Raw genomic sequence first — 26,809 nt, forward strand, 5'->3', positions numbered from 1 at the left:
TACCACATGTACTCTCTAATCTTGAACAAGTCTACTTTGTTTTCATCTCTGTGTGTATTGGCAGAAGATAGGGCCACAGACTTTTGGGGAAAATGTTTTGTAGTAGTTATTACTATAAAACCCTAGGAAATACCTGTGACTAGAGATAAATAATTCTGACTAATTGATATCCACTGATAATCAGGGGGGAAAACACACTGAGGAGGGTTTCTTATAGTAGTACTAGAAAACAACCCCATAGAATGCTGAAGGGAGCTATAGTAGACACCTTGTGGGATACTTATACCTTTTTTCAACCTTTCAAAATTAGGTTTATGGCCCTTCCTACCAAAATGGCCTTTTCTAAGATTAATCTCATAATTATCATTTCAGTAGCACATTTTCAGTACTTATTATCCTTTATTTTTCTGGCACATTGGCCATTTTTGATCCTTCTTTTAGATACTCTCCAAATTTGACTTCATATACATCACATTCTTATTTGACTTCTCTAATCATTCTTTCAGGTTGCCTTCCTTGTCGATAATTACCCTTCTTCCCTTGTGCTTTGTTTTGCACTTCCCTCATGTGCCAAAAATGTATCGTTTTGCATTTAAAATGTCTCCATGGGCATCACATCTCCCCCTTCCACACTACCAAATTAGGAGTTTCATAATGGAAGGAACTGTGACCATGCTTTGACTACCTCACCACCTCCAGCACCTGTGTGCAGAGATCTGCACACAGTTGTACTTAAGTGTTTATTGACTTGAATTGTAATGAGTTCCCTCTTCTATACAACTAGTGGATCCTTCATTGAGTAGAAAATTCGTATCTTAGATGTAGCATCCATTGTAATGACTCTAGGAGAAGCTGTAAAGAAATCACTTCTAGTTCATATGGAAGAAAATACTCACTCTGGGAGATGAGGAAGTCAAGTACTTCCCCCTCTTCAATCACCTAGTCCCCAAACCACTAGTCTCCATCCACTTATTTATTGTATAAAATATGATCCAAACACTGACTATTTAGGGGATTTTAGCACTCCTCCACATCCAATTAGTCTCAGTGTGTTTGTCCTTTGCCGAAGAAGACCATGCCATTGGAGAAATAATGACGACTTGCATTTGACTTTGTTTTGAGTGAGGGAGGGCTGTGCAGGTCACCAGCCTCACTTCTCCAGAGCCATCTAAATCCAGTGACCAGATATTCATCAGGATGACTGGAGATGACCCAGGATGGGGCAATTGGGGTTAAGTGACTTGCCCAAGGTCACACAGCTAGTGAGTGTCAAGTGTCTGAGGTGAGATTTGAACTCAGGTCCTCCTGACTCCTGCGCTGGTGCTCTATCCAGTGCCCCACCTACTTCCCCTTCCACTTAGCCTCAGCGTTTAAATGAAGTGCTGTTTTCTTTTATGCATTGTAAAATTCCAGTTATCTTGAGCAGCTCCCTCCTTTTCATACATTGTAATAGCTGAAATTTCTTTCTGTACAACTTTGGGCAAGTCACTTTAACTCTGGTCCTCAGTTTCCTCATATATTCAAAGATCTTCATAATCTAGCCTCCTTCCCCTTCCAGTCTTTTTGAACCTCATATCCCCTCTACTCTCAAACTCTTTGATCCAGCCACACTGGCCTCCTTGTTATTCTTTGAGGAAGACACTCTATCTCCTGATTCCAAGTATTTTCACTGTCTGTCCTCTATGCATGGAGCGTTCTCTCTACTAACCTCTGCCTCTTGGTTTCCTTTAAGTCCTGCTAAAATCCCACCTTCTACAGAAATCCTTTGTCAGTCTCTTTTAATTCCAGAGCTTTCTACTCTGTTGATTATTTCTTATTTATTCTGAATATAGCTTTTATTTTTACTTACATGGTTGTTTGCATCTTGTTTCCCCATTACACTGTGAGCTCCTTGACAACAGGGACTATCTTTTGCCTTTTTTTTTTTAATCCCCAGCACTTAGCATAGTGTCTGACATATGGTAGGTACTTCATAAATGTTTATGGAAAATTCTCTACTGGTATCGATTCAAGAATTTTTCATTTATACATTCCCGGTGCTTAATATACTGCCTGGTGCTTTGTTATACCACCTTGCCTGCTCTGTTTAGTTGTTAAATAAATTTTTAATAAATATTTGTCGAATTGAATTGAATAGGAACTCTGGATTCTCTGAATTAGTGGAGCAGATATACTTTGGTTATTTATTATTTTTACACATTTTTGTATATCAGCATTTCAAATGTATTAGCTTAGAATATGAAGTAGCCTTATGTGTTGAGATAAGCATCCCTAGTGATTGAGGGACTGCTGTGCCAGACTATAGACTGTTCATATTATTTTGTTATTAGAAGTTTTATACAGGAAGAAAGAAAGAAGTATTTATTAAGCATCTACTACATGCCAGACACTATGGTAGGCACTTTTACAAACATAATCTCATTGATCCTTATAATAACTTCATGAGGTAGGTTATATAATTTCCCCCATTTTATAGCTGAGGAAATTGAGGCAAACAATGATTGTGACTTGCCCAGCCAAGGTCCTATAGCTAGTAAGTATCTGAGGTCACATTTAAACCCAGGTCTTGCTGATTTCATGTCTAGCATTGTATCCACTGTATCCACTGTAACAACCTAGCTGCTCCAGGAAAAGAGCTTCGTTCTTGGACTTCTAGAACAATTTTTTCCCCTGGGTGTCTGCCTTACCAAGGTCAGACTCTGCAGAATTATATCACTCAGAAAAACACTACTGGCTTTTTGACAATTTAATTAATGTAATCTAGAAAGAATTCCTTGTTCATTTTCAGGCACTATCTAAAGCAGTTCCAGAACTTTTTGATGAGCCATATTATTTAGTGTTACAATGAAATAAAATACCACAAGTTGTACCCCCAAATCATTAGTTAGAGAATTCCTAAGGATTATCCAGGAGTCAACAATTCAATGCTGAGCGGTCACTTGTTTTGAGACAGGGCTGCTGTTCTATCAGGTGTTCTATCACACTCTGAAGATGAAGTGTGAATTGGGATTGGTGAGTCATTATAGTTGTTAAGGTTCTTTTAGCTGCTAAGAAACATACATTAAATTCCATTGAATTGGCTATGTTCCATAGCTAATAATTACATTCTTCTTTTCTAAGTTTATGTGAATGTCTGTGTGTAGCCAGCAGCTCATTACCAAATTTTAGGGTCACTCAGACCAAGTTCAGTCTTGAGGTTTCTCCACAGTACACAAGAATAATCTTTCTGTTAGTTCAAATACACATTCCTCTGTTTGGCATTTAAAGCTCTTAATAACCTAGCCCCTTCCTACTTTCTAGCCTGCTCACACTTTACTTCTTTCCACACTCTCTATGATTCAGCTACATTATCATCCTTGCTGTTTCTTACATATAACATTCCATCTGCCTTTCTGTTCCTTTGCATTGGCTGGAATGCTTTCCCCTCTGAGTGCCACATTTAGTTTCTGTGGTTCACTTTCTGAAGGAGGCTTTCCTTGTTAGTTCTTCCAAAGGCTAGTGCTTTTCCTTCTGAGAATACTTCTTATCTGCCCTGGATATATCTTTCATGAGCCTAGTTATTTAAATGTTATCTCTCCCAATAGAATATGAATTATTTGAGGACTTTTTTACCTTTGAAACCCCAGGACTCATGCAAGGCACATAGAAAACACTTAGTAATGCTTTTTAGCCCATTTTACCCCAACCAGAAATCTCCAGGAGAATATAGGAATTTGATTTATTTTTAGCTCTCCCCTGGTAATGATATTCAAATTTCTAGTGGATATCTTCCAACTTGTTTAGTTATTTTTCAGGTGTATCCGACTCATCATGGTCCCATTTAGGGTTTTCTTGGCAGAGATACTGGAATGGTTTGCTATTTCCTTCTCCAGTTCATTTTAGGGATGAGGAAACTGAGGCAAACAGGGTTAAATGACTCGCCCAGGGTCACGCAGCTAAGTATCTGAGGCCAGATATAAACTCAGGAAGATGATTCTTCCTGACTCCAGGCCAGGCACTTTATCCATGGCACAACCTAGCTGTCCCTAATGTCTAACTTATCTAACCCCTTTTCTCATGATCTTCAAAGTCTAGGAGGATAATTACAGACTACAAAAATATAGCCTCTTGTCACACATTGATAATTTTTTAAACAGAAGGAAATTTTGATTTAGGACTTTTTTTGCAACCTTAATTCATAAGGATGATTTCCTATATGGCAACTTTGTGCATCTGCTTTCATAAATTCACTAAGAGAGCATCAACATCTATATTTTGTGGGTTAAAACAGGTAATGATTCCTGAGAACCCACTGTTTTGTTTTTTATTCTTTTAAATGCATCATCTTCCCTGGTCTTCATTCCTTCACAGTTTATGTTAGGATGTGGCCTAAGAGACATTTTGTATGAATAGTACTCGGACATAGACTCATTCTTTAGATTAATTTCATTTTAAAATTGTTTTTGTAATTCCATTTTTTTCCCATAACAGACATGGTGAGCTAGTCACAGTGTCAGAAATAGAAAGGTAGTGCTGAATTTAGTATGTCCTTTATTAACTGACACCAATCATTCCAAACCCCTAGCCCACTGCTACATCAATTAAAATCACTGTCTAAATCCAAAAAACTTAGAACCAAAATTGAGACCCTTTGAATGAAAATACTCATAATTTCCAATTCACTAAATGACTTGTGCCTTACAATTCTTTTATTAATAGCTCATGTCTTTAGAAATGCAAAGATAATATTTACTCACTTTAGAATCCCTGAGGAAACTGAATCATCTAGCATAACAGGTTCATAACAATAAGAAAAAAGTGGAGAGAGAGAATTTTGCAAAGTATCAAAACCAGAAGAGATCTTAAGATCATCTGTAATGCAGCCATCTCAATTTTCTGATAAAGGAACCTGAGGCCCAGAAGAATAAAGTCAATTGAAGAACTAAAATTTGAACCTATGTCTTCTGATTCTAAATGTACCTTAATGCTTGGAAATTTAATGGTCCTATTGGTTCTCAATATTAAAGAAATACTGGCCTCTCAAAATTCCAGTTGAGTTATGGCATTTGGAGAAGAGAGGGAAGAATTTACTTGATTTGGAGTCAAGTCCTGGGCTTGAATTTCAATTCTATTACTTTATTATGTGAGTGACATTAGGCAAATCACTCAATCTCCCTAGGTCTCAGATTCTGGGAACGTATTGATGTCAGAGTAGATGGTCTCCTAGTTTTCTTCTATATTTAAATGTGAAATCACAGTTATATTATAACATTAGAAGTATATATTTTATCTAGAGTTGGGCATGTAGTCATATAAAAGAATAAATGGGTGTTCCGGGAAAAAAAAAAAGGCTGAGATGAGTTTGAAAGCATAAACCTTTTTTACCACAAATGCAGGAGGGAACAACAACAGACAGAACTGTATCAGTAGACTCTCCCCGCAAACTTTTGAATTTCTTTCATGAAACTTGCATTTGCTTCCTTGATTTATGGAGAAGGTACCACTCTGATTTCATGGGTAGGGGGAGTAAAGTTGGGTTCACATTCAAAAGGTTGACATGCTTCAAATATTAGAGTACCTGTGGAGTGAGGAAATGGAACATGCAGTTTAGGGGAGATTTTGATGATGCTCTGAATCTCAGTTGGGTCGCTTCCCACTGCACAACAAGGTTGAATGAGAGGCTACTTCATTCCAGTGACTTCAGAAAGACTCCTCCTCTCCAATGCAGAGACAAGATCCTGCTGTGTTTGCTGGAGCCCTCCTTGTCAGGGATGACAGCAAAATAGCGAGCCAAAGCTACCTACATTCAAAGTGTTTCCAGTTTCCTCTGGCAACCTGCTTGGCTGTGTTACAGAAAAGACATTGGGCACAGTCAAAATCAAGGTAAATGATGCACAGCTGTAATGATGGGTGCTTCATCAGCAGCAGGCCTGTGTGCCAATCATAATGCAATTAATTCAGCTCAGCACTGAGACTTTTCTCAGCGTTCAGAACAATGATGCCTCTAAGGAAATATGCTGGATATTATATGTAATCACAAGGAGAGAATTTTATGTTTATGTGCTATCTTTCTGCAAATAGATTTAGGTCTTTTGTTAGTCTCCTATTATATATATGTGTTGTACATATATGACTGAATATAGTATACACAAACATATATGTGTAGCTATATACACATATGTAGATGTATACATACATACAACATACATATGTGTATATACACACACACAAATATATTGTTTTGGCTAGTTCTTTTTTGAAGAAGACCAATGACATTACAGAGTAACTTGTGAATTGGATTTAAGTTGTCAGCTTTATTCTCTCTTACAGAGTCCAGTGACAAAGCAAAAATCAGTATGATTGGCAATGGCCCGGGATACAATGGATGACCTTGGCATCTTCAATATCTGATTAAGCTCTAAGCCTTCCACAGCTATCCTTTATGTCTGTTGGGACAAATCTATCCATTCTGCTAGGAGAAGTCTTCATGTGTTTGCAATAGACACCCCCACCCTCAACTTCTTTTGGTTACCCTTAACCTTGTTTAGCCTGTCTGCTGAGACAGTTTTACCGGGGTTTGGCTGTTGTGCATGCTACAGCTTCTAGGAACCACTGGTGACAGGTGGATACCAAAGGTGGATGAATGAACAGTCCTGAAAAGGGCTCAGCAGCCCTCACACCAGAGCTACTAGTCCCCCCAGACAACCCATACACCCTAACAACAACAACAACATATGTGTGTGTGTGTGTGTATGTGTATGTATACATACACATAAAGAGAGAGAGAGAGCGGGAGAGAGTAAGATTGTTTATGTGTGCAGCAGCATTGTGTAATGGTTATAGAGCTGGTTTCACAGTAAGGAGGGCCTGGACCTGTCTCTCATACGTACTTTCTGTGTGACCCTGGGCACTTCTCATTGACATAGGAAACTCTCTATCTGTGGAACAATTGCCAATCTGTGTAGATAGAGTATATTTCCTCACCAAGAGTCTCCCATACTCAAGAAACCAAAGTTCTAGAGGAAATATATTTTCTTTTCTTTTAAGGTAAGAAGAAACCTGTTCATCATTTCTTATAGCACAATAGTATTCCATTACATTCATATACTGGAATACTATTGTGCTATAAGAAATGATGAACAGGAAGACTTCAGAGAGGCCTGGAAGGACTTATATGAACTGAAGCTGAGTGAAAGGAGCAGAACCAGGAGAATGTTGTACACATTTACAGCCGCAGTGTGTGAGGAATTCTTCTGGCAGACTTAGACCTTCACAGCAATGCAAGGACCTAAAACATTCCCAATGATTTTGAAGTCAAAATGTCATCAACATCCAAAGAAAGAACTGTGGAACTGGATTGCAGAATGAAGCAGAATATTTTCTCTTGTGTCATGTTTTCTTTTGTTTTGGTTTATCTCATGGTTTCTCCCATTCATTTTAATTCTTCTATGCAACATGACTAATGTGAAAATGTGTTTAATAAGAATGTATGTGTAGAGACCATATAAGGATTGCACGCTGTGTAAGGGAGGGAAACGGAAGGAAGGGGGAGAAAAATCTAAGACTTATGGAAGTGATTGTAGAAAACTGAAAACAAATAAATTAATAAAAAAGAAATATAATATAAAAAAAGAAGAAACCTGCATTTTTTCCATATTTCAAATCATGGACAGAAACACACAGTGGTTAAATGGCTTGTCTGAGGTACCAAAATCAGTGATAGGTGAACTAGTATGATTTTATAGGATCACAGATTACAATCATTCAAAAAATATTTATTGAATATCTACTATGAGCCAGGCACTGTGCTAAACCCGGGACTATTACAATAACAACATTAGCTCTTGGGAATATATGCTTCAAAGTTTACATTCATTTTCTCATTTAATCCTCACAACAACCCTTTGAGGTTGGTACTGTAGGTAAAATTATTCATTTCATAAACAAGTAGATTGATGGTCAGAGAGATTAAGTGATTTATTTAAGTTAATATAAAGAATAAATAGCAGAGCTGGTATTCTTACCAGGACCTCTCATTTCAAATCCAGCTCACTTTCCATTTTGCCATACCACGTCTTCACATTAAGGTTCTATTACAATTGCCATAAGATATATTAAATAGCAGAGTCATCCAGTTTTAGAATTGGAAAGGATATCGGTAATCATCTCATCCAAACCCAGACCTGCTGACTAATGGCCAAAGCTTTTTTCTTGTAGAAATTCAGTTCTGAGTCTGAAGATGTATGTTGTTGACTGAGGAAACCATAGATCCTCCTTTTTTTTTTTTTGGCAGTGTGCTCAAGTTATATGAAACAGTATTTTCTCTTCTTTGATAGAATTCAGTCAAAGAAATTCATAGAAATTGACAGCTGGTTTTTCCTTTAGCATTAATGTGGACTTTGGTAAAGCATTAAATAAGGGAATATCATATCAACCTTTTAAACCATTTATTAATAAATAAATTTATCTTTTTAAAAACAAATTTCATGTATTTTGTTTTTATATCTTTCAGAATTTCCCTTGTATTCTTCTCCATCTTCCCAGAGAGTCAATCTAACAAAGAACATTTTTAAAAGAAGAGAAAAAAATCAGCAAAATCAATCAGTATATTGAAAAATATGAAAATATATACAATGTTCCATATCTGTGGACTTCTTCAAAGAAGAGGGAGGAGGTATCTCCTCTATTTCTTCTCTGGGGCCATCCTTATTCTTTGTAATTTTGTAACATTCATTTTTGATTTTTTGTGTTGTTTTTTGTTCAGGTCAACAAGCATTTACTACGTACTGAGTACTGAATACTGCTACTAAGCATTATAAGTATTAAGTACAACACCTGTCAGGGAGTGAGTATTTGTATTATCTTAGTCACTGTGTACATTGTTTTCTTGGCTCTGATTATTTCACTTTTCATCAGTTCATGTAAGTCTTTTCATACTTTTCTGTATTCATAGTATTCTTTTTTTTAAAGCATGTTAATATTCAATTATGTTAATGTACTATGATTATTTTTTAGCCATTCCCCAATCTATGTGTATCTATTTTGTTTCCTTTTTTTTTTTTTTGCTATCACAGAAGTGCTACTATATTTATTTTGTTGTACATGGAAACATTTTTAGTAATGAACTCCTTGGTATATATATCTAGCAGTAGAATCTCTGGGTCAAAGAAAATGGACATTTTGATCACTTAATTCTGATAATTCCTAATTGTTTCCATAATGGTTATATTAGTTCATAGATCCTAACCGTAAGCCTAATGATACCTCATTTTCCTCTTTGCACAAACCCTATTGTGCATGTATGCTTCCTGCCTCTCCACAGCCTCTTAAAATCCCTGCCTTCATATTTACCTCCTATTCTTCAAATTATCTTGTCTATACTTATCTGGTTCTCTCCTTCTTTACTGTCATCTCTGGTGAAGGACAGATCCTTCAAGGGGGTCATACTTTGACATGCACCCTCAATCTCATCCCTTCCTATCTTTTCTAGTAAATTGCTTCCTTAATCATTCCCCCATTTCTCAAATCTTTAATCTCCCTTTTTCTACTGTATCCTTCCCCTCACTTACAAATACACCCACTTTCCCCTTCCTTGAAAAAATCCTCACTAAATTCTACTGTCTTCCCAAACTATTTTCCTTCGTGTCTTTTCCTTTCTTGACTAAAGCAAAGATTTTCTATAGCTCTTGTTCAACTTCTTTAATCTCATTTCTCAATTCTTTGCAATCTGGCTTCCAACCTTGTTATTCATGCAAAATTGTCCTCTCCCAAATGACCAGCTATTTCCTAATTCAGAAATCTGATTACTCTTTCTCAAAGTTTCATCTTTGCAAAGAGTGCAGCATTGGACACTTGACCTATTTCTCTGGATACTCTTTCCTTTTCAAGTTTTTCATGATATTTTCTCGTGGTTCTCCCCCCTGTTTAAATGTTCATTTTTGTACTCCTTTGCTGGATCTTCATCTAGATTCTTCTCCCTTAAGTGTATAGAACTCCAGGGTTCTGCCCTGGTTCTTCTCCTCTTTATACATTCTGTCTGTGGATGATTCATTTCATCAACTCTTATGGGTTTATTATAAAATTTATTCTGATGACTCTCAAATCTATAAATCCAGTCCCTGCCTTTCTCCTGAGATCTAGCCATACATCACCATTTCCTTACTGGACATTTTAAACTGGATGTCTCATAAGATGACTCAAACTCAACATGTACAAAAGTAATCTTATGAACTTCCAATTTTCCTTATTTCTGTCCAAGATTCTACTATTCTTCTATTCTCCCAAGTGCAATAACCTTGGTTTATCTCTGCTCGCTCCACAATATTCACTCAGTTGCCAAATCTTGTGATTTTTACCATACAATACCTCTTTTGTCAGTAACCTTCTCTCTACTTACACAGCATTCAATCTTGTTTGGGCCCTCATCATCCCTCATGGCTAGTCTACTGTTATTAAGTAGGACTTGGTGACAAAGTTCATATCCCCCCAGTTCTCTGAAGTTTACAAGGTCCTTATCTGTCCAATAACAGAGTGGAGAGGAGACTGGGACCAAAACTGAATCTGAGGCCAGAGCCAGGGCTCTTCCTCTTTGCTCATATTCTAAATCATTTTTCCTTAGGGGGCTCACTGGAATGCTTTCTCTCTAATTTGAAAGATACTCAAATCTTTGATTTTGAGCTAATATTTTGGTTTTCTACAATTTTACTTTTTAGCGTTTATTTATTTATTTTTAGCTTTCAACATTCATTTCCACAAAATTTTGAATTTCATATTTTCTCCCCACCTCTCCCCTCCCCCACCCTAAAACACCAAGCATTCTGATTACCCCTTCCTCCAATCTACCCTCCCTTCTAACAGCCCTCCCTTCCCTTATCCCCATCTTCTCTGTTGTTCTGTAGGGCAAGATAAATTCTATACCCCATTATCTGTATTTCTTATTTCCCAGTTGTACCCAAAAACAATTCTCAACATTTGTTCCTAAAACTGTGAGTTCCAACTTCTCTTTCTTCCTCCTCTTACCCCATCCTCACTGAGAAGGGCAGCAATTCAACATAGGCTATATATGTGTAGTTTTGCAAATGAATTCCATAATAGTCATGTTGTGTAAGACTAACTATATTCCCCTCCATTCTATCCTGCCCCCATTTCTTCTATTCTCTCTTTTGACCTTGTCCCTCCTCAAGAATGTTTACTTCTAATTGGATTGTCCTCCCATTTACCCTCCCTTTCATCATCCCCCTCACTCTGCTTATCCCCTTCTCTCCTACTTTCCTGTAGTTTAAGATGGGTTTTCATACCAAATTGAGTGTGCATGTTATTCCTTCCTTTAGTCAAATGTGATGAGAGTAAGCTTCACTTTATCCCTCACACCTCTCCCCTCCCTTTCCCCCTCCATTGAAAAAAGCTTTTTCTTGCCTCTTCTATAATAGATAATTTGCCCCATTCCATTTTTCTCTTTCTCCTCCCAATATATTCCTCTCTCACCCCTTACTTTTATTTTTTTTAGATATGATCCCTTCCTATTCAATTCACCCTGTGATATCTTTGTGTGTGTGTAATCCCTCCAACTACCCAAATACTTAGAAAAGTCTCAAGGGTTACAAATATTATCTTTCCATGTAGGAATATCAACACTTCAGCTTTAGAAAGTCCTTTATGATTTCTCCTTCCTACTTACCTTTTCATGCTTCTCTTGACTCTTGTGTTTGAAAGTCAGATTTCCTATTCAGTTCTGGTCTTTTCATCAAGAATACTTGAAAATCCTCTATATCATTGAATGACCATTTTTCCCCTGAAACATTATACTCAGTTTTGCTGGGTAGGTGATTTTTGGTTTTAATCCCAGTTCCTTTGACTTCTGGAGTCTCATATTCCATGCCCTTTGATCTCTTAATGTAGAAGCTGCTGGATTTTGTGTTATCCTGATTGTATTTTCACAATACTTGAATTGTTTCTTTCTAGCTGCTTGCAATATTTTCTCCTTGACCAGGGAACTCTGGAATTTGGCCACAATGTTCCTAGGATTCTCTTTTTGGATCTCTTTCAGGAGGTGATTGGTGGATTCTTTCAATATTTATTTTGCCCTCTGGTTCTAGAATATCAGGGCAGTTTTCCGTGATCATTTCATGATAGATGATACCTAGGCTCTTTTTTTGATCATGGCTCTCAGGTAGTCCCATAATTTTTGAATTGTCTCTCCTGGATGTATTTTCCAGGTCAGTTGTTTTTCCAATGAGATATTTCACATTGTCTTCTATTTTTTCATTCTTTTGGTTTTGTTTTATAATTTCTTGATTTCTCATAAAGTCATCAGCTTCTATCTGCTCCATTCTCATTTTTAGAGAACTATTTTCTTCAGTGAGCTTTTGAACCTCCTTTTCCATTTGGCTAATTCTTCTTTTGAAAGCATTCTTATCCTTATTGGCTTTTTGGACCTCTTTTGCCAGTTGAGTTAGCCTATTTTTCAAGGTGTTATTTTCTTCAGCATTTTTTTGAGTCTCTTTTAGCAAGCTGTTGACATGTTTTTCATGATTTTCCTGCATCACTCTCATTTCTCTTCCCAATTTTTCCTTCCCCTCTCTTGCTTGATTTTCAAAATCTTTTTTAAGCCCTTCAATGGCCTGAGGCCATTGCATATTTATTTTGGAGGCCTCTGATAGTAAACATTTTTCTTCCTCACCCACAAGGATGGAAGAAGTACCTGTTCACCAAGAAAGCAACCTTCTATAGTCTTATTTTTTTTCCCTTTTTGGGGCATTTTCCCCACCAGTTACTTGACTTTTGAGTCCTTTGTCAAGAGGAGGGTATACTCTGGGGTCTTGTAAGAGCTCAGTTCCTCCAAGGTAGCACAATCAAGGGAGAGGAGTTTACTCCCTGGCTAAGCTCATGGCTGAGATTCAGATCAGCTGCTCAATAACCCCAGGGGATTTAGGCAGAGGCAGGACCACCACTCAGGGCTGAGGTTCAGATCAGCTCCTCAATTTCCCCAGGGCCTTTAGGCTGAGAGCTACACAAAGGGACACTGCAGCTGCACCACCATTGCCTGGGGCTGGGGCCAGGGGGTGACCCTGCTCCCCTCCCACCCTTAGAAAAAGCCCTTTCAGTGACCTCTGAAGCTTTATTTGGCACCTGTGGGTTGAGGTATGCTGCTGCTGCTGGGGACCTTACCCCAAGGCCTGCTCTAGGTGCCGCGTGGCCAAGTCCAGACTGCACTCTGCTGTGTCCAGTGTGACTGACCTTTCCCATTGGCCCTTCAGGCCATCGTGTGCTGGAAATCTCTTTCACTCTGTTGTTCTGTGGCTTCTACTGCTCTAGAATTTGCTGAGAGTCATTTTTTACAGGCATTTTATGGGCTGCAGGGGAAGAGCTAATGTATGTGTGTCTTTCTACTCCCCTATCTTGGCTCCACCCCCAATATGAACAGACTCCATATGCAAAATTATCTAATAGCTTTACAGAACTTCTAAAATGACCATGGAGTTTTCATCCAATAAAAAGATTTTGAATTATTTATTGAAACACTAGTGGTATTCTCACTTGATTAAGGCAACAGAGCTACCATCTTGTCATTTACTTTGAGTGGGGCAAGGTGATTTGGTTTCTTGACACAGTGAACCACGACCATTTGAAGGTAGTTGAAAAGGTAAGAAAGACTTCCTTCTTCCTGCCCTAAGTTTTGGCTTTTTTTTAGGTGTTCAATAAATGTTTATTGAATGACCAACTTACAGATCAAATGCGAAGTATAGTATTAGCATTGATATTTTTTCTTTGCCACTAACCTAAATATACACCACCCTAGCCATAGGGCATTAAGATAGGAATAAAATGTTCTAATAAATCAGGTTTTGAAAACTATAGATCAGCAACTAACCAATAACCCCAAAGAAACAATCAAATTAGTAAGGACATGAGGGATACCGATGATTGAGAAAACTGGTGCTCTTAATTAGCTTTTTAAAGAATAATTTAAATAACAATCAGGTATTAGCCTTTATGACTAAGCAGATGTTTTTTTTAAATCAAAGCATATGGACTTCCCCAAGACATTTGAGTTCATTTTTATAGGTGTTGGGAGACAAAGGCAGCAAAAAAACATCCTAATTGACAGCAATGTGGTTTAGGCGAATACCAAAATGACTTAAAAAGGAGTTTATGCATTATTTCCCTTCACTCACCATAAGATTCAGCCAAAATGACTTTTTTGCTGTTTTTCATACATGACATTCCATCTCTCATTTCTGTGACTTTGTACAAGCTGTCCCAAATCAAGCAAATTAACATTTATTAAGCACCTATTATGTGCCAGGTACTAGAAAGATAATCTCTGCTCTTCAGGAGCTTACCATGTAATGGGGTAAGACAACACACAAAAGGAAATTGAAAAGCAGAGGGTGTAGAGAGTAGGAGGGTACCCACTGAGAAGTATAATGGAGAGTACCTAAGAAGTCCAAAAGTCATATAGTTGGGAAGTCATATAGGTGGGAAATGTGGAGAAAAATTGTGCTGAACACACTCCTTAAACAGAGGCCCTGGAACCAATGGACCTGTCCGCCAGGCCAGAGGTCCAAACAGAGGGACAGTGGGTACTGATGAGACCAAATACCAGGCGCCTACTCCTTCACTTCGACTCTGTGGTATGCTGGAGCCAGCTTCAATGTACTTTGCTAGAGCCACTTGTAAATTTTGCAAGCGACCTTTTACACTTACTAGTAACTGCTATAAATCAGAACTTGATCTGTTATATTGTTGATTGTGCTCAAGAAAGTAATGGAGAAAAATGTTAATAATGCAGATTAAACTTAAAACTGCTTCCTGCATTTCTTTTAGAGAGCTGGTTGTTAAACATTTACTAGCACACCTCTGCCTCCACCTCTTAGAATATATCACTTCCTTCAAAGCTCATTTTTTTTAATATTTAAATTTATTTATTTTAAGTTTTCAACATTCATTTCCACAAAATTTTGGGTTCCAAATTTTCTCCCCATTTCTCCCCTCCCCCACCCCCAAACTCCAAGCATTCTAATTACCCCTGTCACCAATCTGTCCTCCCTTCTAACATCCCTCCCTTCCCTTATCCTCATCTTCTCTTTTGTCCTAAAGGGCAAGATAAATTTCTATATCCCATTACCTGTATTTCTTATTTCCTAGTTGCAAGAACAATACTCAACAGTTGTTCCTAAAACTTTGAGTTCCAGCTTCTCTTCATCCCTCCCTCTCCACTCATTCCCTTTGGGAAGGGAAGCAATTCAATATAGGCCATATCTGTGTAGTTTTGCAAATGACTTCCACAATAGTTGTGTTGTGTAAGACTAACTATATTTTCCTCCATGCTATTCTGCCCCCTGTTTCTTCTATTCTCTCCTTTGATCCTATCCTTTCCCAAGAGTGCTCCCTCCTCCCACCGCCCTCCCTTCCATTATCCCCCCCACCCTGCTTTCCCTTATCCCCAACTATCCTGTATCATAAGATAGGTTTTCATACCAAAATGAATGTGCTTTTTATTCCTTCCTTTAGTCAAATGTGATGAGAGTAAGCTTCATGTTTTTTCTCTCACCTACCCCCTTTTTCCTTCCACTGAAAAGTCTTTTACTTGCCTCTTTTATGAGAGATAATTTGCCCCGTTTCATTTCTCCCTTTCTCCTCCCAATATATTTCTCTCTCACTGCTTAATTTCATTATTTTGAGATATGATCCCATCCTATTCAATTCACCCTGTGCTCTCTGTCTCTCTGTCTCTCTTTCTATGTGTGTGTGTGTGTGTGTGTGTGTGTGTGTGTGTATGTGTGTGTGTAATCCCACCAACTACCCAGATACTGAAAAAAGTTTCAAGAGTTACAAATATTATCTTTCCATGTAGGAATATCAACACTTCAGCTTTAGAAAGTCCTTTATGATTTCTCCTTCCTACTTACCTTTTCATGCTTCTCTTGACTCTTGTGTTTGAAAGTCAGATTTCCTATTCAGTTCTGGTCTTTTCATCAAGAATACTTGAAAATCCTCTATATCATTGAATGACCATTTTTCCCCTGAAACATTATACTCAGTTTTGCTGGGTAGGTGATTTTTGGTTTTAATCCCAGTTCCTTTGACTTCTGGAGTCTCATATTCCATGCCCTTTGATCTCTTAATGTAGAAGCTGCTGGATTTTGTGTTATCCTGATTGTATTTTCACAATACTTGAATTGTTTCTTTCTAGCTGCTTGCAATATTTTCTCCTTGACCAGGGAACTCTGGAATTTGGCCACAATGTTCCTAGGATTCTCTTTTTGGATCTCTTTCAGGAGGTGATTGGTGGATTCTTTCAATATTTATTTTGCCCTCTGGTTCTAGAATATCAGGGCAGTTTTCGTTGATAATTTCATGAAAGATGATGTCTAGGTTCTTTTTTTGATCAAAGCTTTCAGGTAGTCCCATAATTTTTAAATTGTCTCTTCTGCATTTATTTTCCAGGGCAGTTGCTTTTCCAATGAGATATTTGACATTATCTTCCATTTTTTCATTCTTTTGGTTTTGTTTTGTGAATTTTTGGTTTCTCATAAAGTCGTTAGCCTCCATCTGTTCCATTCTCATTTTTAGAGAACTATTTTCTTCAGTGAGCTTTTGAACCTCCTTTTCCATTTGGCTAATTTTTCTTTTGAAAACATTCTTCTCCTCATTGGCTTTTTGAACCTCTTTTATCAATTGAGTTAGCCTATTTTTCAAGGTGTTATTTTCTTCAGCATTTTTTGGGGTCTCCTTTAGCAAGCTGTTGACTTGTTTTTCATGATTTTCCTGCATCACTCTCATTTCTCTTCCCAATTTTTCCTCCACCTTTTTTACTTGATTTTCAAAATCCTTTTTGAGCTCTTCCATGGCTTGAGCCCATTGAATATTTATTTTGGATGTTTGGGATACAGAATCCTTGACTTTTATGTCTTTCCCTGATGGTAAGCATTGTTCTTCCTCATCCAAAAGGATGGGAGAAGATATCTGTTCACCAAGAAAGTAACCTTGTATAGTCTTATTTTTTTCCCTTTTTTGGGCATTTTCCCAACCAGTTACTTGATTTTTGGGTCCTTTGTCAAGAGAAGGGTATACTCTGGGAATCTGTAAGATCTCAGTTTCTCCAAGGTGGCACAGTCAAGCGTGTACTGGTCTGGGTGCAGGCCGCGATTTTTGTGGCCAGAATCTTAGCAGTTACCTCTCCATAGGCACCTGGCCTCCAGTTTCACCAAGTCAGCCCTGGGGGCTGATTTTCAGATAAGCTGTGGGGGCAGGGCTGCCATTCAGTGTGAGACAAAGACCAGCTCCCCCAGGGCCTCCACATAGGGCAGAGGCAAGACTTAGCTCCTCAATGCCCCCAGGGGCTTTTACACTTCAACAATGGATGCTGGTGCACCTTCCAATGTGGCCTCTGAGGTGGCTACCTGCTGCCAGAGCTATGGGAAGGCCCTTCTCCCTTTCCGGCCAGCTGAAAAAACCCTGTCACTGACCTTTGGCGCCTGGGGGTTGAGGGATCTGCAAACCTGCTGCTGCTGGGACTGGGGATTCTACCCCCAAGGGCTGTTCGCTGAGTTGTGCGTCATGGCCAAGGCTGGGCTGAGCTCTGCTCTGAGTCTGGTGCAACCAAAGTTTCCCTTGGGCCTTTCACTTCACCCTGGGCTGGAAATCTCCTCCACTCTGTTGTTCTCCACTTCTGCTGCTCCAGAATTTGTTGAGTCCCACTCTACAGGTATTTTATGGGCTGTGTGGGGAGACCCTGAGTATGTGTGTCTTTCTACTCCTCCATGTTGGCTCCACCCCTCTTCCTGCCCTAAGTTACTAACGAACTAAATAGGATTTGCCACTATGGACTTAGTTAAACGAATAGATTCTATCAGGTTTGATGAGGAGAGCAAATAATAAAGCTGAGGAGAAATTGTAGGTGTGGAGTTAATTGAGTCAATCAGTCCCAACCCACTTATCCAATACATGTACTATATGAGAAACATCTCAAATAAGTTAACCAGTTAAACGTGAAATAGGTTTGAATAAAGGCTGGGCATCTTTGTTGACTCTTCAGAGGCATTACAACTAGATGCAAAAGGACATTTGTTTAGATTGATTGAGAAACTTGGTTATGCCTTATAGGATTTGTATAAAACTATTGACCTAAGTTGAATTGAGTATTTGAATGTTTGGCAGATAGGGTGAAAGCTGTTTCACCCAGTCCTCTGAGAAGGCATCACATAGGCAGGGAAGACAAAAGACCCAGACCTGGTCTCAGCCTGAACCTTTGATCAGAGGAAGACCTTGTGAACTTCACAGGGAGGATTTCTCAACAGAATCCTAGTGCTATCAGTGTCCTCAGGACAGTTGATGGCAATGTTTGCATTGAGAGCTGAGGACAAACACCACACTGAGGAAAGGCAACTTTAGGTTTCTACAAAAAGCTGCAAATAAAAGCTACACCAAATCTAAGAACTTCATAAGTACCCATTCCGCAAAGCAGAGAAAAGGTCTTTAAGAACTAGGAGCTGTGAGTTACCCTTCTGACACATGTGTTCTCTAAGCTTGAGCCCACTCTCCCCTGAGCTCTATATGTATCGATGCAAGAATGTATCATAGAGTTTTTGGGGGATATTTTGTACCAATTGTTCTTACTATATCATCTTAGTAAGTACTCCCTCCTAAAAGTGAATTTATGGCTAAATAATTGATCTCACCTAATAATAAATGAGGAAGCACATTGGTGGAGACTCATTAGTTTTTTAAAAATCACTCTTCAGGGCTACTTTTAGAATCTTACAGGTAAGTACAGTAGTAGCTCTAGGAATCCAACTTGCCGGGATCAGTTGGAGTTGGGAGGCTGCCTAGGTTATATGCTATATACACACCAAAAAAGTGTCACCACTGGGACTTCTACTCAGGCTTTCTGATTACAAGTCCAGTGTCATTTTCATTGTATTGTACTATTGTGGCATGCATTTGACCTTGTGACCAGTGACAAAGTTTGGATTTTAAAAGATTATATGTAATTTTCAAGTAATGTTTACAACTTTGGCTGAATTTGATGAGTATTGCAGTGAATACTTGGTGCCTAGGGCCATATTGCAAACTAACTGTTAAAGCAAACCTATAAAACCATTCTTTACTTTAAAGTTTCAAGAGTTTTAGTTTAGCCATGGAAACTCATGTTTGAATACAAAACATAATTTCATTATCTCAGTACTTGAGTTAAAATTGCATTCTTACTCAAGATTCTAAGTGTTCCAGCAGTAGAAATGGTACTTTTAACAATATTAGTTATTTTAGGGGAAAAAACTCACTAAATTCACTGGTTGCATAGAAGTGATAGCACATTCCATATATTTTGTTTATATTTTCCCTACTATTTAAACCCCATTTATATGTGTATGTATATATATGTGTGTGTGTACATGTGTATATGTACACACACACATACATGGATACATATATGTATTTCTTGGCCCTTGTTACTAAGCACATTCGATACCTAAGGAAACTCATCTCAGGGGATAGAGCAACAAGGAAAATAATTGATGTAACCATTGTTTAATTGTCTTTTCTACTCAATAGCTTAAAAACTCAAATAATGAATGAAAATGTGAAAGCACTTTTGAAACCCAATACAACTGTGACTAAGTACTGTAATTAATTTTTGGTGTTCACAGTATTTTTCAAAATGAAGCGTTGGCCAACGAACTGCACTAAATCTATGAATGACTGAAGATTACAGCAATAACTGTGAGCTCTAAGGCCATTAAGCAAAAGAAAAAAAAATCTATGCCTGACACAATGTTTTGGTTGAAAATTGAAATGCATACATTTGAAAGTGTAAGTTATTACTCCCAGAGCAGCCATATTATATTCTCTTACACATATTTTCAGCAATGCAAAATATAACAGGTGTAAAGGGGATGTAATGGTTGCTATGGGAACTATAACTTCATTTCTTGACATACATTCATTTGAATTTTCTGGCTCATCATTGCCTTAAAACAGTTTGTTCGCTACAATTTTTGTTTCTTTCATGAAAAATCAATATAGATAAACTTTGTTTTTGCATCTGGGGGTCATACTTGAATGACTCTGTGATCTTATTAATGTGCATATTCCCTCCACTGATAAAGATCACAATTCACCCATATTTTCTTAACCTAGGTGATTCTTGTCCATGCCTTTCTGTTGTAAACCATATCTATCATTCACTGTGGAATTTCCAAGGATTATTGGGTTCTACATAAGCCTATCATATGGCTTATGCCCCAGTCCACTGCCTTCTTTGTTAGTCAGTCAGTCAATATACATTTATTAGGCACCTTCTATGTGCAGAGTTAAACTCATACCAGAGAGAAATCAGAGATCAAATAACCAAGTATATAATTGAGAAAGATGCTATAAAGTAAATTAGAGGGAAAAATCAAGTAGCAGAATAACTTCCAACTCCCCCTCCCTTCCATATTATTTCCCATGTATATATACATGCTGGTGGTAAAAGGTTCTCAGATAAAAATCCCTGGAAAATTCAAACTCCAAGACATGAAAAGGTTTTAAGTTTCATTGTCATCTTCAGCTGGAGAATTTTTCCTCCCAGAGTCCTCACAGATCCATTAACTCTACCTTCCTACCCCCCCCCCCCCCCCAGCTCTTTGGTTTGGTTCATGAAGTATACTGAGTTTGTAAAAAAGCATTAATTTTACGTAAATTAAATTTTCTACTGTATCTTTTGTGATTATCTCAATTCCTTGTTTAGTTGTAAGTCTCCCTTTCCCCCCAATCATAGTTGTGAAAGTTATCCTTCTATTATCTAATCTTAAAAAGTGATTTGAACTTTTATATATAGGTTGCATATACATTTGGAGCTTAATCTGATTCATGGTGTAAGATGCTGGTTTAAACCTATTTGCTGCTACATTGTTGTTTTCCAGTTTCCTCAGTAGTTCTTATCAGTTAAGGATTCTTTTACCTTGTGGTTTGTGTTCTTGTGTATATAAAAATATTTATGTATGACTGTCCAATTTGTAAAATTTTAATTGTGGTATTATGAGGTTTATAATAATTGGCCTGATTAAAGCTGATCACCTTGTTAAAGTTTCTATGAAGTCTATTTTTTTTCAGGGAATTATGCAGCAATATAAAAAAGTAATTTAATTACTAAGAATCCCAACTGTAATCACCTTCCCTCAAAAGAAAATACTATCTGATAAATATAATATAATGTGCCATAGGTATGAGTGTCTGTGGCTTAAATAAACAAATGAACTTTTAATTTTTCACCTACCAGCTAAAAACTATATGGGTTGAACATTTTTTCACTCTGTTCCCATGGAAACATGTGAGAGAGAGAGAGAGAGAGAGAGAGAGAGAGAGAGAGAGAGAGAGAGAGAGAGAGAGAGAGAGAGGAAGAGCCAGCTAAAGTTATTAAAATTCTGACAATATTCTTTTCACTTACCTCTGTTTACTCTTTGGCTTTCATCATTTTTTTGTGGGAATCCAAAAGAGAGTTAGATTTTGTTTGAGAGGCATCATTGGCTTCATTTCTTCAGGTTTGAAAAGCTGAGAGAAAAGGGGAAAAAGATATCTCAGGTTTTTTTCCATTTGAAAAGGGAAATTTACAAGAACATATCCTTCAAAAATTAAAACTGTCTTCCTAACATTTCAATAGTTTTTCTCTTAAAGTTAGCTGTTTTGTACATTTAACCTCTACTTTGTATAGCACTGCAGAGGTGAGACCTGCATTTGAGTTCTGCCTTTATTCTTGACAAGTCACTTTACATTTCTGTCAGTTTTCTCATCTAGCAAGAAGAGATAATAACACTCGTCTATACAAGGGTCATTGTAATGAAAATGCTTTGTAAACCTTAAAGCACTGCAGCAATGTGAGAATATTGTTATTATTTTACTCAGTCTTTTTTTGGGGGGGAGGAAGTGAAGGTTTCAGTGAATAAGAAAACATTTCAATATGGTACTTATTTTTTTTTTAACATGTAAGAACGGTATTCTTTGTTTTTAAAGAGAAAGTAGATATGAGGTAGGAATTTTCCCTGGACAATATTCTGGTATTGGTGGGTGGGAATGATTTGATTAGATATAAGCAATGCAGTAGAAAAGAACATGGATTTGAATTTCATATTTACTCCTTAATACCTCTTTGCCTTTGAGTAAGTCTACTAATTTCTATGGCTCTCAGTTTTATCACCTGTAAATTGAGAGGAATAGACTAGATGATCTCTGACTCCCCTTCCATCTCCAAATCTATAACCTTCTAATGACGTAATAGAATTTCTCTTCCATTTCAGACCAGAAATGTATACTTAAATACGGTGAGGGTATGCGATTATGAGAGTGTGCATTCTTTCTCTACTAATGCAGAAAACAACCTATCCATAAACTTTGAAAGCATTGGCTAAAAACTTCATCATGCTAAAACCAATGTGGAAATTTACAAGAACATATCCTTCAAAAATTCAAACAGGATGAGCCTGTTGGAACTTAGCTAAGCTGTGTCTCACATAATAGACATACATTTCATCCCTTGGGTCTGTACTTGAACTTTTTCCAACTTTAAGAGGGACTTGCCAGATCTTGAGCTCCATTGGCATCTTCTTTGAAAATACAGGGTCTTCACTGTGCTATGATGTGTCATCAGAGCAGAACTTTACAAAAATTCTTATCCTTTACCTCAGCTTAATGGAGGTAGAGAGGGAAGGAGCCTTTTCAATCTTGTTCTAACTATATTCTTTCTTCTTTTAATGTTTTTTTTTTTATATCTTCTACTTTTATTATTATAAGGGTAGGAAAAAATGTGGCTCAGTGAAAAGATTGTTGGTTTTGGATTCGGAGTATCCGAGGCTGGATTTGAACTCGATAGACCTCAGTTTCTTCAATAAAATCAAGGGATTCAATAAAAGACCTCTGAGGTTCATTGCAGCTCTGGATTGATAATTCTGTAAATTTTTTATTGAAAATATTTGATATCTTTTTATATAAGTGCCTACATTTTTATAGTGCCTTAAAGTTTGCAGAGTGTTTTGTATATATCATGTCTCATTTCATCCTTAAGACAATTCTGTGCTCCTATTATTTACACCTATTTTATAGATATAGATAAAGAAATCAGGGGTGAGAGGTTGAGTGACTGCCTCAGGGTCACATAGCTAGAAAGATGTCTAAGCAGGATTTGAATAGAGATATTCCTGACTTTGAATAATAAACCTTCCCATTCCCCTCTTCAGTGAACCATCCTTTTTATAAAAGAAAAAAAGATTTAAACAAAACTAAAAAACACATCAGTCAAGTTTGACAGTATAAGCTATATTCCATACCCACTGTTCCCTTTCTCTTCAAAGATTATTAGAAGGTAAGCTCCTTGAGGCAAGAACTGTCTCATTTTTGTATTTATATCCCTAGAGCCTACCACTGTGGCTGGAACATAGCAGGTGCTTAATAGATGCCTTTTCACTCATTCATTCATGGTGTAGAAATTTTGCAATCTATGTTGAAGGTATTTAGAGTTATTAACGTAGTAAATTGTTTCATAGTATTTAGTTAAACTAAAACATCCTTGAATCAATGTTGGGAGGGAACTAGCTCTAGATACCACAGTGTTGGGTTGTTGCTATGTCCAAGATTGTAAATCATAAAAAACAAACTCAAGTCCTGTGATTGCATTTTGGCCATGTGGGATATGGTACTCGTGTTTTTGGACTCTGTGTGTGTGGCTGACACGAGGATTTATATTTTGCTCTTCAGTTTCCTCAGGATGTTTTAGCAGTCATAAAACTTAACCACTGCTGTATATCACCTGACAACTCCTTGAATGTCCTCCAGATCTGGGATTCATTCGTATAAGTATGGTATATTAGTGCTGCCACATATCAAACTTCTATACTTTCCATTTTCTCCATAAGCTATAAAATCAGTTATTATCCCCTTTAAATTCTTCTTTTGGAATGTTTCTTGTACCTGCTTGTTTCCTGTCCTTATGTACCATCCTGTACCAGGGAAATCTAATGTTTTTGAGGAAACTCTTCCTACTTGGTCACCCTGCTTCTATTATTGACTCTCTTTTCACCATTTTGCAGACTATTGGCAGATTATGGCATGTAATGGAACACTGTGCTGGGAATCAAGAGATCCAGGCATAAATTACAATTCTGCCAGTAAATCACCATTTTGAGAAAGCTTAGAGCAAAGGTCTCAACCTGTCTGGGCCTCAATTTCCTCACCTATAAAATTAGGGGGTTAGAACATATTTATAGCAGTACATTTTGTGGTAGCAAAAAACTAGAAACAGTTCTTTGTCTCTGAAGGAGGATGTGAGTGGGTTCAGCAGCTTGAGGTTCATGTGCCCCTCATCCACTTCCCTTCCCCTTCCCCTTCACACCTCTCCTCTCTGTTACCCCTATCTTCCAGACTGACCGATCCTGAGGATCCTGCTAGTGCCTAAGTGGCTATGAGTGAGATTTGTGTCTTCTATTCATCTACGCTTGGTAGCCCGTATGTACTCACCATCTCTTGGATGTGGCCTGTGCTCAGTTCTAGTCAACCTCCTCCTTGAGACCCATTGAGATAGCAACAGCTCTGTTCCCCTTGCCAGCCTGAAGAAGCTATAGAAGCAGAGATTTTCATCTCTTTTCCCAAATGAATTGGGGCTCCAGCTCTTTGTTGGGGGAATGATGAAATCCTAATAAAGCTACCCCAATATTCTAACTTTCATATGGGCCCTGCTGAATATCAGGCATGTCCTGATTTAACCACATAATCTGGCTTTAACCATACCATAAGCTCCTAGACTTAATACAACCACTGTCCTTAGCTAGCCACTGCCCCCAGATCTAATTTACGTATTTGAAGAGGTGTGTTCTTGTACTCAAACACAATCACATCCTCTATTTATCCTAAGACAGGACCATGATATCTAACTATCCATCTGGAGCAGACAGGACCATGATAGCTGGCCAATCAGAGGGCAGCACGACCAGGATGTTGACCACTGAACTGTAAAAGGGACCCCTCTCCATTACCTAATCGCTTAACAAATCCCTCCTGTCTTTTTAATATTCATAATTTCTGTTGTATAATCAGCATCATTACACTATAAACTTGCCTGTGTTGTCTTACTAACTTACTGGTTCCTCTTGGACCTTAGCCTGCTTTATGAGAAGGGTTGATCTTAATAAATGCTTATCTTAGAGAAGCAACAACAACAAGAAACTAGAAACAAAGTAGTTGCCTATAACTAGGACAATGGTATATCAGTAAGCACTCCAATGTACTCAGGGGCTCCCGCTATCACAGGTTCTTTGATCTGCATTCATAAAAGGAAAGGCAACTTTTGAGGGTTTAACAATCACTTTAATCAAGCACGTATATTAAGCATTTTCTTTAACCAAGCACATGTATCATTCACCTAGTTCAGAGAACTCAGCACCCAGAACTTCAAAGAAAATACAGAAAATCGAAGATCAACAGACATGACTTCCTCTGCTTAACCATCAACAGACAGGTCCAACTGTCTGATCATAGTTGCCAGAGAGGGAAGCACCAACATCTGGGGTTTCCAAGCCAAGGGGCTCCTTACTGGCTTCCCAGAGTCCTTGTCTGGCCAAAAAAACACTTCCAGTAAGCACCAAAGTAAAACCTCAATTCAGAGTATTTATATATTTTTTTAGAGCCAAAGGGCATCCCAACCCTTGAGAAACAGTGCCTCATTAACAAAAGGTGTGGGCTTCCTAGAAATCTTCCTTAATCAAACTCCATTTAGTGTGTGGGGAAGATCTTTAATCACATGAACAATACAAGTACATATACTGTTTCTAGTTAAAGAAATTCTTGTTTCTGTACTTTATTCCTAGTAAAGACTCTGGTTAATAAAGGCAAGATTCAATCAGAGGCATTTGATTATACTAAAACAAAAAAAGCAAAAGATCCTACTTTGCTTGGCCTTACACTTGGTACACAAATTGAGGTGTAAGAAGGGGTGAATTTGAGGAATTCCAAGCAACATGGAAAGATTCACAAAAACTGATGCAGGAAGAAAGCACCTGAAGAAGAATAACATAATGTTCATATTTTACAAGGTTGTCATGACAATCAAGTAAGGTGATAGAGTTTTGGGGAGATTTGATTTCAAAGTGTTCAGAAAAAGGCTAAGTCAACCAAAAGTAATTAGAAACTGTCAAGATTGAAGTTCTGAACACATAACCAAAAACAATTCCAGTGAAGGGGAAAAAAAGGGAGCTGCCTTTTCACAGGTACTCAGGCAAATGCCCAGGAAACTTATATTTTTAAAAGATGTGTCCAGAAAAGGGGTTCTTAACTTTATGTTATATCTGTGTCATGGACTTCTTTGAGAGTCTGTTAAAGTTAGGGGAATTGAGAATGATGTTTTGAAATGCATAAAATAAAATATGATATTACAAAGGAAACCAACTATACTGAAGTACAATTATCAAAATATTATGAACAAAGAGTTCACAGACTCCAAGTTAAGAACTCCTAGAGATGAAACAAAGACAGGTAAACAAGGATGAATACAAGCATGTGACTGTCTGGTTCTGCTGAGAAAACTTAAGCAAGGTTAGTGGTCAATGCAAAAGAAAACAAAAGGGGCTTTTAAAGAAAAGTTATGTTGAGAAAAACAGACTCAAAGAAGGGAGAGAATTGCTACTCAGGGCGAAGAGAATGATGGTGATGGATGATTCTGAGAAAGCAGGAATACTTAACTGATTTTAATTCTGTTTTCTAAAGAGAATCTTTTTCAGATAGGAAAGGACAAAACAGAAATGGTTAATAGGGAGCATTTAACAACTTGCATTTGAGAGAAATAGAGTTTCTGTTAACGATC

The sequence above is a fragment of the Notamacropus eugenii genome, chromosome 1, assembly GCF_028372415.1.
Source record: "Notamacropus eugenii isolate mMacEug1 chromosome 1, mMacEug1.pri_v2, whole genome shotgun sequence".
Classification (NCBI taxonomy): Eukaryota; Metazoa; Chordata; class Mammalia; order Diprotodontia; family Macropodidae; genus Notamacropus; species Notamacropus eugenii.